This window comes from Pelodiscus sinensis, chromosome 24, assembly GCF_052426305.1.
Source record: "Pelodiscus sinensis isolate ZL-2025 chromosome 24, ASM5242630v1, whole genome shotgun sequence".
Lineage (NCBI taxonomy): Eukaryota > Metazoa > Chordata > Testudines > Trionychidae > Pelodiscus > Pelodiscus sinensis.
In genome coordinates this window covers 4,934,351-4,947,549 of record NC_143075.1, presented here as the reverse complement: position 1 = coordinate 4,947,549, position 13,199 = coordinate 4,934,351, and the positions used below count along the sequence as shown (strand labels likewise).

The 13,199-nt window shown below is 59.0% G+C and overlaps 1 protein-coding gene across 3 annotated transcripts in view; it reads left to right on the top strand.

Annotated features, from left to right (window-relative positions):
- The first annotated feature begins 4,061 nt into the window (after window positions 1-4,061).
- Window positions 4,062-13,199, top strand: part of ARHGEF16 (Rho guanine nucleotide exchange factor 16) — a 46,551-nt gene continuing 37,413 nt past the window's right edge. Inside the window, exon 1 of one of the 3 annotated variants that reach the window (XM_075906534.2) lies at window positions 4,062-4,199. The gene's annotated coding sequence lies outside the window, so the exon portion shown is untranslated. Of the gene's footprint in view, window positions 4,200-5,264; window positions 5,398-12,434; window positions 12,508-13,199 lie in introns of those variants that run through there. The other 2 variants (XM_075906533.2, XM_075906535.2) reach the window with 2 other exon arrangements.

Genomic DNA, 13,199 nt, shown 5'->3' with positions numbered 1-13,199 from the left:
AAGCTCTTCCATAGTTGAGAGACGGGTTGGGGAACCAGCCTTAGAAATGTGTGAACAAGATGAGCCCTGTTCTGCCATCTCCCTGCCCCCCACCACCCTCACCCAACAGAGCGATGACAGAGCCTCTGTCAACGGACTTGCCAATAGCTCCCTGTCTCGTGTGAAGGTCACTGCACAGAGATGTCCTGGAGAGAGCCCAACGGGAAGATTCCCCCCTTGCGCACTGGCACGATGTAATAGGTCAGGGGAACAATGAAGAACAGGATCAGCAATGAAGCGCGCGATTGTTCTGGGGAGGATTCACGCCCACGGCAAATTCCGTCGCAGGGCAATCCTCGAAGGCAGAGAAAATGCCCCTTATTATATCAGCTTGCACCCTGCGGGAGCAGAGCTGTCAAGGTCAGTAACGCACGATGGGGGGAACTTCTAAAGCCCCGAAACCTGCCTGCTGCAGCCACCCAGGCGGTGAGCGAATGCTGATATCCTTCCGCTTGGCCCTGGAGAACCGGAGTTTATCTTTAGAGCTCAGGATTTCTGGCTCCCGGCCCTGAGCCAAATGAGAACCATGGAGATTTGGGGTTTTTTTTAAAAAAAAACAAAACTCTATTGTTTTTTGCACAAAAAATGGCTCTCGATTCAGGTTAGGGATAAGTTTGAGGTGAAAGCGCAGCTCAGTTCTGATAGAATCCAGCCAAGTCAGCCAGGCCTGTTGATAGCGGGTGGGAGGAAGTAAAAGGGGCAGCTGTCCTGGGCCCGGTGATTCAAAAGCGCTCAGAGCGCCCCTCGCTGCTACTTCAATAGCAATGGCAGCCAGAGCCCAGGAGAGTAACCTCAAGCCCCACCCCTTCAGTCTGAGGCTCCGCCCCTTAAAGGAGCATAGCGCTGCCTTTCTCCCCTCCCCCCCCCCCCACCCGCTTTGCCCTGAGGCCTGGCATTTCTGTCAGCTTCCCTGCAATCAGAAAACAAGCTACAGAGGGTGTGGAGAACCCAGCGCTAGCTGGCGGCACTTGGCCATGGCGTGACGTAGTGGGGATTGTGTTTGCTCTGTTTGCTTTGTGAGGCTGGCTGTGATTCCTGCTGCCCTGCCCTGTTCCGTTGGGACCCCGGGTGTGTGCCTCAGTTTCCCTGGGCATTGCATGGGCACCCGGCTGGGGATGGGAATGTTGGATGCTGCTTTCGCTGAGGGGAGGCTGTTCCATGTCCACAACTATAGCTCAGGCTGTCTTGTAACCTGAGCTGAGGTGGGAAGCGCAACCAGGTGACACCTTGCCAGGGACTGCGGGGCTGGGACCAGTTGCTGGGTGTGAGAGTTACTCTCAGCTGGCGGAGGATGCAGGGAGGTGGCCCAGGGCGCCGGCTCTGCCCCCTCTTTCCCCCCACCCCAAGTTGGATTGTACTGGCTGCTCCCGGTTCCTGTGTCAACAACAAGTCTGTGCTACGCGGTGGCCCTGTCAATGAAGAAACCTTCTCTTCTACTTGCCGGCTGACAGTCCGTCTGACTGTGGATGTGGGGACAGGGCCTGGTGACTCCCCCGCACGCCGTGACTGACGGTACCTAGATCTGAGCGGTTTGCAGGGTCATTGTGGCTGTGCCGGTCCTCAAACATTAGACACACAAAGCGGGGGAGGTGAATTGTTCCCTCTAAGCTGAGAATGTGGGAAAGTGCCCAGGAGAAATTCGAATGCCGCAGAGCGGATTAGCAGAGCACCCACAGCCGGCAGCGTGTGTGTCTCCTGGTGGTGCCCCTCTGCACATGGCTCGGTGCACAGAACAACATTTATTCTGCACACGGATGGAAAAAATGAGGGAGCCTGGGTGTGGTGATTTCTGTTATTGAACCAACTTCTCTCGGTGAGAGGGACGCACTGGCGAGCGGCAGGGGGGTTTAGGGACAGGCTCACGATACAGGGTTATCGAGACGGAAATGCCGCGGGTCAGGTGGCCCAGAAGGCAGGTGTGTGGGGAAAAGCAGCAGAACCCGGGTTTGAAGGCAGCAGGGTTCCAAGCTGGGTTTCTATTTCTGGCACCTAGATGCGCTAGGGACGCGAGCCCCTGGAGAAGCAGGTACGGCCCAGCGGGGAACCGCAGTGAGATGGGGGCTGGTTTAAAGGGTGCTCTCCTGCTTGACGCTCCTCTAGGAGCACTGCTTCGGTACTACAGCCCTGGAATTGGCGCAGGGTGGGGGGGAGCCTATGGCCTGGGGGCCAGATCCAGCCCCCAGCTTGCCTGGATCTGGCCCCCCAGGCTTGGAGCTCCCCCCAGCATTGGGGAGCTGGTTCTGGCACTCCAGCACCCTACTTCCCACCCAGCCCTCCCACCCTGAGTCTGCTCCTGCCACCTCCCACCCACCCAGACCTACCCACCCCCAACACACTCCTGGACCCTCCCTCCCGCCCAGCCCCCACACCACAAGCCTGCTTCCTGGCAGCCCCTCCCCCCCACTGAACCCCTCAGTTTTTGCCCCCGCCGGAGCCTGGGGCCCACAAAGTCCCCTAGCCTGCCCCCGCCAGGTTCTGAGGTGTGATGGGGAATGTGGGGAGGGTCTTTCTGCTTCTCACTCGGGGGCCACGTCAGTGAGGGGTTTTGGTTGGGGGGGGTGTCTCATTTGTCTGATTTTTCTTTGAGTCGGCAGCCCCCAACCAAAAACACGGTCGCCAGTGTCACGACAGGCTGCGAAAACCCACCGGGCCCCCTCTGCAACCCTGCCTGGCTGCCCCATGGCTAGCCCTCAGGGAGCTGGGCTGGGGCTGGAAAAAGAGCTGGGGCCAGGCTGCCTCCGGGGGCTGCTGGGCACAACGGGGCTGCCTGGCTTCTGAGAGCGGGATCCCTCCAGCCGGCCGGCCAGGAGCGGTCTCGCGGCCTGCCACTAGGGAGCAGGTCTGCATCGCAGTTCTGTGTCTCTCTCCCCGCTGGGAGGCCATTGCCAATTCTTCCTCCCCGTGAAAGCCTCCTTCCCGTCTTGTGGTGATTCGACTAGTGGCCTTCTAAGGAGAGGCTGCCTGCCTGGGACCCTTCAGGGAGGCTTGAGAGAGGGCAGCAGGCCTGAGAGGGAGGGAGGCAGAGGGAACCGGACACAGCAGCGGTGGGGGAGAGCTGCCTGGCTCTTAGGGAGAGACAAGCAACCGGAGCCATTTGGCCAAGAGCGGCAGGAGGACCCGGGTTGACTTAGGGATGTTAAATATCGGTTCATTGAATAGTCCATTAACCTCGTGAATTCTTATCGGTTACTCGACTATTCGATAGTCCCCAGGGGCGGGGCCGGCAGCCAGTGCGCTCTGGCCCCACTCCTGAGGAGCCCCCTGCCATGCCGCGGGGTACCAGGCAGGAGCTGGTCCATGAGGGGAGCCAGTTTAAAAACCAGCTGCCTGTTGCCCCGCACTGCTGCCTCGGATACAGCGCAGGGAGGTAGCAGCCCCTGTCCGGGAGGAGGGGGCAGTCTGAGCTCCTGGATCCAGCATGAGCCAGAACTGAGGCGGGTTGCCTGCCCGCCTGGCTGCTAATTCACTTTAAATGCAGAGCTGCAGCGAGGGTTGGTCCCGGACCCAGCGTGAGCCAGGACTGAGCTGGCCAGCCTGCTAAAAAACGTACTGGCAAGTGGGGTGGGGGGACGCGTGTAGTCTACAGCATTAACCGATAAGCATTAATCAGTTAATTGACTACACTATTCGGTCCCTAGGTTGGATGGGAGCTGAAACGGGCCTGGTGGCGAGAGCTGCTCGCGGCCGGGAATCCCGGCTGAGCAGACGCCTTGGGCGCTGGCGCCGGGGAGAAAGTGGAGGATCCGCGTTGCTGAGGGGAAGCTGAGCCTGGCAGTGAGAGGACGGCTTGGGAGAGCGGACCCCAGGAGCAGGGACGGGACTCCCCCACTACACACATTGTTCCAGCCCCCCCCCCCCCCCCCCCCCCCAGTGGGGAAATCTCTGCAGTGCAGAGCTGGGAGCAGCAGGGGGCAGACTTCCACTGCTATGGCTGCCCGGGGCAGGGCTGCAGCTGGAGTGGCGCCTGCAGGTTCTTTCAGGAGCTCTGCCCTCGGAGGACACTCCCTGGAACCGGATACACCCCTGCCCAGCACCTGGCTTGGTCTTTCTGCCTGGGCGAAGCCGGGCCGCACTGCCCCCGCTGGGAATTCGCCTTCTCCCTCCCTGCCGAGCAGCAAGAGCGATTTACGCTCAGTCCTAGGGAAGGAAAGGGTTAGCTGGTAAGCATTGCCTTCCCAACATACCTAGTGAACCAGGGCCCGGAGCAGCCCCTCAGCCGGGCCCACCATGCCTAGCTGTGGGGGGCGAGGGCTGCTCCAGCGCACACCCCCTCCCCCATCCATGGGGGGACAGGCAGTTAAGCCTGTACCCAGGTACCAGTTGACATGGGGTTTTGCGCCCCTACTCACTAGCGCGCAGGGGGATGAAGGAGACACTGGCGCAGCAGGGCACTGGGCATCGCACCCTCCACTCCGGCTGCTAGGAACAGGAGCAAACCTTGATTCAGTGTCACGCCCCATTCAGTTCCAATGCCGTCTAAGGCCCAAAGCCTGGGCCTGGCCAAGGCCAGCGCGGCCGCCTGTATTTCCACAAGGGGCAAGGCCATTCCCCACCCGCCACCCTACGATTTTACGGGACTTTCTCCCAAACTCCTGCTTCCCAAGCTGCGGCCCGGCTGCAGCCAGGACTTTGCTCCGTGGCCATGGTGGGGGTCCCCTGGCCCTGCAGGGACGGCGGACGCACAAGGCCGGTCCTGGCACGGGAGGCTGGCGGCTGCCAGAGCCAACCCCCCTCTCAGAAATGGCTGAGGACTCGGGATGGGTTGTCGGGCTTCGGGTGACACACTTGGGGCCCGTCTTTGTCTCTGGGGTGGGCGCCACCCCGGCCCCTATCGACACCTCTTCAGGCTTGTTTCGGCCCTGGAGAGGGAGGGGGCGACCCTAGGGGGGCACCCTAAAGCTCACATTCCCTGATTCGGCCTCGCCAGCTGCGTTGGCTGCCAAGCCCGCGCCGCCCCACTTCGGGGGCACCCCCCATGCGGCCGCTGCTGTGGCAGGGAGCCATGGACCAGGCAGCCGGGGGGCGCAGCGGTCTGCGGCAGGCAGGGCAAAGGGCAGTTCCCCTGGGACCCCCATTTGAGGGGGGCCCCCAAACCTAGGGCGCCCAGAGGCTCCCAGCGCGGGGCTGCCCAGACGCGCAGCGCCGAGCACGGGCACGACCCCGGCTGCAGGGTACCCAGGCTGGCCGGGCTGGCTGGCAGGTGGCGGCCCCACCCCCGGGGCGGGCCGAGCCGAGCCGGGGTGGGGCTCCGCCGAGCGCTGCTCCCTGCCCGCCCGCAGCCGCCGCGCTCTGCCCGGGACGCACCTGCCCGGCGGCGATGGAGGCTCCGGGCCGCCGCTGACCTGGCTCGCCGCGCAGGTAGGAGGGGGGCGCCCGGCCGGGCAGGGGGCGCCGGGGCTGGGGCGGGGCCGCCTCCCTGCACGGCCCGGCCGGAGCAGCGAACACGGGGCCCCGCGTCCTGAGCTGCGCCGAGGGGTCCCCGCTTCCCCCGGCCCGGGGAGTGGTGCCGCCGGGGGCTCCCCGCCATGCGCTGGGCCCCCGGGCTGCGGCTGCTGCGGGCCCTCTGCATGGGGCAGGGTGGGGGGAGCCAGGGCTGGCCTTACCAGGAGGCGAACTGGGGGGGGGGCACCAGGACCCAGGGAAGTGAGACCTTCCAAAGTTTTGCCCAAGCGAGGGGGCGGGGGGGGGGGTCATTGGAGCGCCCCTCCTCAGGTGCCAAAATGTTGTGGGCTGGCCCTGGGGGAAGGGGCAGTTTGCTGGGGCACCCCCATTTGAGCGGGCCCCCAAACCAAGACCCCCCCCCCCCCCCCACTCCCTGGCACCAGGCAGGGTCCCCCAGGCCAAACCGGAGAGATGCTGTTACGGGCGCCCTCGCTGTACGTCCAAGCTACGTCCAAAACGCTTGGGCCTCTAGTGAAACAGGAAAGTGGGACTCCCCCCTCCCCCCACTTCCATTTGCACACATTGTTGTGTTGTTTGGGTTTTTGTGCGACCTAAGAGCGGGGCTGGGAGGACTTGGAAACGCGTCGACTTCAGTGCGGAGCAGGTGTATCCCGGGGAGACTTACGACGGCGACGCCCTGTACCCTGGAAGGGCCTGGCCCTTGTGAAAAGTGTCCCGGGTGCCACTGCCCACGGATAGCGCACTGTGCTGGGCCTTGGGAGCCCTGGGTTCGGTTCCTGGTTTTGCCTCTGCTTTGCAGGGTGACCTTTGGCAGGAGGGGACTTACCGGTTTCTAAACCAGAGAAAACAGAACTGAGGCTGCAAAGAGAGACGTGGGTGAAAAGTGCTCACTGAGAGCGAGGGGTGTTGCCTGCTCTTATCACTTTCCCTTTGGGTTCACACAGTGTTTGCCCTGTCGCTCCGGAGTCACTCCTGGATGCTGAGAGTGTGCAATTGGGTAGACATTTGGAGCAGCGGATGGCTATTCTGCAGTGCTCTCAGGCTAGTTATGGTGTGCCGCGGTGTCACTTCCAGTGTGCCTGGTAAGCTGAGTGGGTGGCCACCCAGGAGAGATTCAAATGCTACCTAGCTGATTAGCAGAGTGCCCACAGCCGACAGCATGTGGTTCTATTAGTGGTGCACATTTGCGCATGTCTTGGTGCACATAACATTTATTCTGCTCATGGGTGGAAAAATTAGAGGGAACACTGGTCGCTTTCTATCACCGCCTTGTCCCTGCTTTTGGGATATACTGGAAGTCTCTGCATCCTAAGCATACCTTTGTGTAAAACTTGAAAGCCCCTGCTTCCTTGCTGGTAGCCACAAAACTGGGAGAGGCTGGAGAATTACCAGAGAAACCTGCTAAAATCTTTGGCAAAGCCCTTTGGGTGTGTTTATAGCCGTGTTTGTGTAGAGCATCCACTCAGGTTTTTGTAGAACTCTGCTTGATATTGGCTTTCGCCATCGCCCGTTCTCAGAGTGGCAGGTTTCCTGAGCTCTGGGAACAGCAGCGTGGAGAGGTGCAATGTGAGTTTATATACAAGTGATGGTCCAACCTCGTGACTCCCTTCGTGGCATAGCTAGTGATGGCTAAGACGAGAGAGCTTCGGTTCGTGGTTCTGGATTCTGTGGTCGTTCGGTGTCAGCATCTAGCCACCGTAGGTAGACGGGAAAGCCGGGTCTAACTCTGTACGTGTGGTTTTGCACCAACAGAACTGGTTGGCTTAGGGCTGTGAGTTTTCTTTTTTACTAGCATCGTTCCAGTGGTCCAACCTCTGGTGTGGATGCAGATCTGTTGGTGTTCGGTTTCCGTCCCTATTTGGGAAACGGTCATTTGGCTCTCCTAGTAATCGGCCTAGGTGCTGGGGCCGGGGGACACGCTTGATGCGGATTCCATCATGTACAGTGTTTGCAATTTGGTTTTATCCTAGTTCTGTACGGTGTGTTTGGGGGGTTGTTTCCGTCCTTGCTCTGCTCGTATGCAAACGTATGCCTCTTACTGAGGAGGACAGCTGGGAGCAGTGGGGCAGCGAGGCGCTGTTTGTTGGCGATGGGCGCAGTGCGGACCCCACATGGTAGGTATGGAGCAGCAAAGCACGTCTCTATTTACTGCCATCTTAACTCTGCAATCTCTGGTGCTGACCCGCCTCTCCCTCCCTGCTTCCACTGAGCAAACTTCAGGGAGAGGCTCCGCTCTCTCCTGGGCAGCTATTGAACTGTGAACGCGCTGCAGGTGTTCCTGCAAGGGCTCTCCGCTCCTTGTGTGACGTGGCATGGCCGGAACTCGGTGCAGACAAAACAGTGGCCTTAGCTCTGAAGGACTGTAGCCATCCCACTGTTAATGACTGCACGCAGGGGAGGGCTGTGGCAGAGTTAACTCCTGGCTCCGTTGCTAAACTGTCGCTGACCATAGGGTAATTAGCAGAGTAGTGTCTCTGTATTCTGCTAGGAGATTATTGGCAAGGCCAGGAACTCAATTTTACCGGGGGTTCAGGTTATTTGGCAACCAGCAATGTCAGCGATGTCTGTTGATACAAGAATAGTGGTAGAAATGTAGCCGTGTTAGTCTGGTGCAGCTGAAACAAAAAACAGGACTGTGTAGCACTTTAAAGATTAACAAGATAATTTAATAGGCGATGAGCTTTTGTGGGTCTGGCCCACGAAAGCTCATCACCTATTAAACCATCTTGTTAGTCTTTAAAGTGCTACACAGTCCTGTTTTTTGTTTCTGTTGATACAAGCGTGATCCAAGCTCATGCTTCAGGGACCAAGTGGATCTCTGGTCAGGAGGGAATCCCAGCCCTGTGTAATGGGCCTAATTGTATAATGGAGTTTTCAGACTCCTAGGGCACATGCTATGTTCCGAGACTTGTTAGTGAATTTCGTCTGTCTGGAATTGACACAGGGATGCTGATTAGCTCATCTGGTCTGGTGTCCCATTGCTTCCAGTTGTGATACCTTGCGGAAGAAAGAGAAAAGCATCTAATTCTGTCCAGGAGAGGATGGGAAGGAAATTCCTTCTTGATCCCTGCTAGCAACCAGTTTATGCCCCAAGGCATAGAGAACAGCCCAGCCCAGCCCAGCAGCAAACATTCCTTCTCCTGTCCCTGTCTGATCCCTCTCTGTGTAGCCTCTGCAGAACAGCTCCTGCTTTTCTGTGACAGCCAAGTAGAAAAACAAAACGAGACGGGTTTGAACCGGGAGCTTTATCCCACCTCTGCACCATGTGTCTGGGGGGTTGTTTCTGAGTCCCCTTCCGCACATAAGCAAACTTAAATGAGACTAACTCCTGAAACTGGCCTTTCGTAGGTACCCAAATGTGATCAGAGGGGCTGGGTGAGTAGGTCTGGGCTCTGGAGCAGGGGTTGGCGGTAATTTTTGATGGGGGGGGACGACTGCTCCAAGATTTTGGTAAGTGGTCAAGGGCCTCACTTTTCTATGGGGGGTACGGGGTCTGGGGCAGAGGTTGGGAGCAGAAGGGAGCTCAGGTAAGAGATTGGGGTGCAGGAGGGGGTGTGGGGTCTGAGAGGGCGTTTGGGTGAAGGAGCGGGTGGTGATCTGGGGCAGGGGATTGGGGTGCAGGGTCCGGGGGGGCTATGGATGCAGGAGAGGATTCTGGCCTAGGAGAGGGGCTTGGGGGGGTGTAGAGCCTGGGGCCAGGGGTTGGGGAGGGGGAGGGGTGCAGGAGAGGATTCTAGCTCGGGGGAGAGTTCCAGCCAATGGGAGCTGAGATGATTGTGCTGGGGGCGGGGGTAGCACGCGAAGTTCCACTCCCCACCCTCAGCCAGTCACTTTGAGTGACCCGGAGCTGCGGTAGCTGCCTGAGGGTCCCAGTGGGGCAGGCCGTGGGCCGGATCTGGCCCTCAGGCTGTACCCTGCCCACCCCTGTTCTGGAGGCCTGTCCCATGCAGTGTGGCCCGCTGGGTGAGATTAGCATCTCTGAGGCCAAGCCCTGCCTTGGTCCCCTTTGCCAGAGGGCAGAGCTGTGCCCCTTCAGAACCAGCTGCTGCCCCGCCCACTGGAAACACCCCATTCTCCAGCCGGGGGGCCCAGTGACATGAGGAGGCCTGTTGGAGCGTTGCATTAGGGAAGGCCAGGCTGGAATGGCATCAGTGCCCTGGAGGTATGTTCCCGCAGTGCCTGCTGGTTCCTGACCAGTTCAGCTGATCTGAGAAGCTTCTTGTGTCATAGTGGGGGTACCTTGCTGGTTGCTGGGCTTGGGCTGTGGGTGACCCCACTGGCTGCTGGCTGTACCACGGCCCAGCGGAGTAGCTGATGGGACAGGGAGGTAACCTGTCCTACCAGCTACCCCCCAGGGAGAGGAACAAAGGAAGGTGGAATGCCGCCCCTGGCTGGGGGGCAGGGCTGGAAGGGACAGATTTTAGTTGCGGTCTGGGAAGCAGGGGGAAGGAGCTAGGGAGGGGGCTGGGATTGTAGGGCCCAGCCACCCCCATCTCAAGGGGGGGCACTGAGGCCTTCTAGCCCCAGTTCCTGTAACCAGATTACACCTGTGCTGTGCTGTATCCTGGAGAAGCAATAAACTGCCTCTATTCTACTGGCTGGTGGAGTCTGTTCGTGCCGCTACGGGGGTGCAGGAGGTGGGGGACCATGACATGCCATCACACTGCTTCTCCTTTCTCCCTCCTCCCTGATGGTCCCTGTGCCTGGTTCTGGAGCTCAAGCTGTAGAGGCTCATGCACTATGCTCCAGAGGCCGTGGGTTCGGTTCCGCCTGTCCGCGTTACACCCAGAGACTGGGTAAGGATGGGTCTGTTGAATGGTAGCTGGTAAGTCACTGGTGGGTCTGTGTAACTGGACTCGAGCACAAATGCTCCAGAATGCAGCCCTGTGCAGGGAACCTGTGAACACGTGGGCACGGACTTAGCACTCACAAGGTGTCCCGCTGACGTCCAAGGGGCTGCTCGTGTGATTTAAGGCACGTCTGTGAGCGTCTGCAGGCTGGGAGGGTACTGCACAGGGCCCTTGTCGATTTCCAAGCAGTGGGGAAGAGTGTGGCGTAGCGGAGGTGCTGTCTGCTCTATAACCCATTGCCCCCCTGTGCTATGACGTGTGATTCCCACTGACTCGCCCACATGTTGTGATGTAGTGTCAGAGCCTTGCTGGTTGCTGTGTTGTGGGCTGTGGATGACCCCTACTGGCCTTTGCCTGTGAGCACTACCCAGCGGGTGGGCTGCCTAAGTCAGGTAGACAAAGACCCAACCGGTCAGACCGGTTGAGGGCAGCCAGGGAATTAAGGAAAAGTGAGTGTGGGAGGAAGGGGGGTCAGTTGCTGGCTGGAAAACATGAAGGGAACAACCTAACTAGAGGACTGAGGGTTTAAGTGGAGAGGCGATGGACCCCCTAATCTCAGGGGTCTGAGGCATCCTGGCCTTCACTCCTCTAACCACATCACATCTGTGCCGTGCTGAATCCTGGAGAAGCAATAAACCCTCCCTGTTCTACTGGCGGGAGGATTCTGTTCTTGCTGCTACAGGGCTGCAGGATCGGGGGGACCCCAACATGCCCCCACAAAGAGGCATTAAGGGACTGTCCTATAAAGGAAGTACAGAAGCGTTCAGAATAGGACCCGTTGTGAGGGCATCAGAAGTCAGACCCTACCTCGTGGCATGGGCCCGTTGTTCTTACTTCGGCGTGCTGCTCTTCCCTACTGTGCCTGTTTCCCTCCCCCAGAGGTGAAGTGACAAGCCATAGGTCACACAGTGACTCAGTGTCAGAACTGGGATGACAACTCAGGAGCTCTTGGTTCTGAGGTCCGGGCTCAGAACAGCAGAACCCACCTTTCTCTGAGCACTCGCCCTGGGGAGGGCTGGAGGCTGCAAGTAGCTGGCGTTCCTGTTTCGCGCTCTCTGTTAGCTGCCTTATTTCCACTGTGGTTAAACAGGTCCTTACGCTTCAGCACACCCTGTGCCAACCAGGGATGTGAAAGGTTAACCGGTTAACCCCAACAGGTGATACTTACTAGTCCCAGTTAACCGTTAACCATTCACCGGTGGGGGCCAAAGCAGCTCCCTGCTGAAGGCAAGGGCTGCTCCAGTGTCCGGACCACAGCGCCTGACCACGCAGATAAGCCAGTTAAACAGGATTTGACATCCCCTGTGCCAGCGGAGGGAGCAGGCCTGTTTTATTTTTCTCCCCCCGCAGGGGACTTGGCGGCACACTGGCCAAGCAGAAGAAAATGAGCAGCCTCTCTCCATCAGGCCGGCTTTTGTGGACCGGGCTGACTTGTCGTGCTGCCAGTGCGCATAAAGAAGCCGATGTTTCAAGTCTTGCCCTCCATTTCCTGTAGGGAATGGCTCGGCACAATGGAACCTCAGTCTGGACAATTCGGAGCGAGGGTTTTTTTTTTTTTCCAGCTGTCATGGACTGGGGGGAAAAGGGGTGTGAGCAGAAGGGCACTGGTTGTGTTGCCCACCCCGTTAGCACCTCTAGGAAAAGCAGTATGCCGGGGAGGAGGGTGTCTTCTATTTGCAAGTGGCAGCCACCTCGGGTCACCCCAAAGTTGGACTTTGCACACAGGGTCCGTGCCTGACTTTCCAAATGGCTCTAGAGGCAGCTGGTTCCTTTGGGGAGTGGGGGATGGAGCTGAGGTGCCCCCTTTCTAGAGCAGCGGTCGCATCGCGGTGTGGATTCCCCCAGGGCGGCAGTAGTGGAGCAGGGAAGGGTGCGGGAAGCGAAGGGCAAGGACAGCAGGTGATGGTTGCATCCGAATCATCTTCCTCGTTTCCCGCTTGGAGCACAGACCTGGCCCTTGCTCTAGTTGACATCAGCCCTGGAGTGGAGCCAAGGAAATGGCAGAGTTTTAAATCCAACCAGACTGGCCAAACCTCTTTTTTTGCCCGGTAGTCAGGGTGTGGGCTGTGTGCGCCTTTCCCTCCTTAGCAGGGAAGGGAGGGGCTGCCCAGTGCTGGCAGGAGTGGTGTTTGTCTTGCAGTAGCGGCGGGGACGGCGGCGCGCTGCGCTAGGCGCTGTGCGAACGTGTGAGGAGAGAACTTTCAGCAGGGACCAGGTGTGTTTCTTTTCTGCCCTCCCGGTGGCACCCGTTCCAAACCTTCACCATTTTTGTTGCCCTTTTCTGAACTTTTTCCAGTGCCTGTAATCGGGGTGGGCAATAACATGGTGACAGTTTGCCAGGGTTAGCCCCTGGTGGGCCGCTGCCACTATATTTACCTGCACGGCTGCAGGTACTGGCGGTCTCAGCTCCCGCTGGCCACGTGTTGTTGCTCCTGGTCAATGGGAGAGCTGGGAAGTGGCCAGTGAGGGTGCGATTGATGGGACCTAAAGCTGTGACGGTAAATACAGTGGTGGGTGGTACAACATGAATTAATTCTTCTGTATTTCTTCTCGGTATCTTAAGTCTACCTGATACTTCTGATCCTTGGCTACATCATGTCAGCCAAGACCTGAGTGCACGGCTCCAGCCCTGGAATTCCTGGTTGCTTCCCATCTGGGTGAGAACAAGGGTCCCTTCCGCAGAGACTTTCCTTTCCTTTGAATGATGCCGCATTAAAAGGTGGGGGACTCAAGGTGCGGCCGGGGCGGCCAGGTAGAACCCGTGTGTAAAGGACGGTGTGTGGGACACTCCCTCCTTGTCCCCGGGCTCCGTGGGGGCAGGGACTTGCCTCTCCCGTTCCGTGCTTGAGGGGGGGGGGGGAGAGGAAAGGCCCAGGAGTAGGAACAATAACGGCCTGTATTCGGAAG